General features: G+C 34.4%; 1 protein-coding gene across 1 annotated transcript in view; it reads right to left on the minus strand.

Annotated features, from left to right (window-relative positions):
* LOC106012530 (slit homolog 3 protein-like) overlaps positions 1 to 1,321 on the minus strand; it is an 18,452-nt gene that overhangs the window by 2,984 nt on the left and 14,147 nt on the right. The gene's annotated exons all lie outside the window — the stretch shown is intronic.

The following is a 1,321-nucleotide window of genomic DNA, read 5'->3' on the forward strand; positions in this document are numbered from 1 at the left end:
TATTTATTATTATGTAGTAGTAGTAGTAGTAGTAGTAGTAGTAGTAGTAGTAGTAGTAGTAGTAGTAGTAGTAGTAGTAGTAGTTGTTGTTGTTGTTGTTTTTGTTGTAGTAGTAGTAGTAGTAGTAGTAACAGTAGCAGAAGTAGTAGCAGTACTTGTAGTAATGAACTCACCACAAAGGTCCCCAGTATATCCTTCATTACACCTACAGTAGGGCGTGCGGCCATCTAGAGAACATTCACCGTGAACACACTCCCAGTCGTCACATGGGTTTTTAAAAGTTTTGTCTGGGGAGGAGAAATATGCCTGTATACTCGACTACCCGTTTCCAGCGGTAAGGCCAAGAACTTTGTATTGATCGCAGAAGATTCAGTTGTAATTTATAAGGCATCTAATTTCAACTAATATGACATGAAAGCTCTCTATCTCTCTCTTCTCGCCAAAACTTGGCTACTGCGTTTTTGTTGTGTCTGGTATCTCATATGAGAGAATGAGGAAACTACAAACGCACCCTTTCACAAAAAAAAATTTAAAAAATAAAAATAAAATAAAGTAAAATAAAATATAAAAAATACATAAATTTTTAAAAAGAACCACTACAAGAAGAGTAGTGCTGAGGAAAAAGAAGAAAGATCCTACATTAGAAAAGTTAAAAGCTCTGCACTGGATTACAGTTGGAAAGAAAAATCTCATACAAAGTTTATACCATCAATTATAAATGTCTGAACAATAATACATCGTAATGGTATTATTGTATAACTGGGTATTTAACACCGTATGTTCCATATCGTCAGTAAAGGCCGTCCACTGACGCAATGAAATTTAGAGCCCCTAGAATGAAATTAAAACCTTTTGTTAAAAAAAGTGCGGGTTTTTTTGGTCTTGTCTTGTTTCTTCGTTGTCTTGTCTTTTTAATTATTTGACCCTAATTTTTGGAACTCCTTGGCCGATGACCTCAGTGAAACCGCAGATCCTACTACGTTCCAGAGTTTGTTAAAAACCAATTTAAATTTGTTTAAGACTTAGATGGAGCGTTAGCATGTACTGATGTGTCTTGTACTTAATGCTGTTCTTATGTGTAAAAAGTTAACGTACGGCTGAGAAAATGTTTCCTTATTTACTTAAAGTGGCTGTCATATCTTTATAAAATGTATTTTGTGTGTGTATGAGGTTTCACTCATAGAAACCTTACTATCATCGATGTAAAGTGTTCGAATAGTGTATACGTGTATGGAGATAGAGTGCTGTATAGAAGTAATCATTTCTAATTCTTCTTCTTCTTCTTCTTCTTCTTCTTCTTCTTCTTCTTCTTCTTCTTCTT

Source organism: Aplysia californica, unplaced genomic scaffold, assembly GCF_000002075.1.
Source record: "Aplysia californica isolate F4 #8 unplaced genomic scaffold, AplCal3.0 scaffold00401, whole genome shotgun sequence".
NCBI lineage: Eukaryota > Metazoa > Mollusca > Gastropoda > Aplysiida > Aplysiidae > Aplysia > Aplysia californica.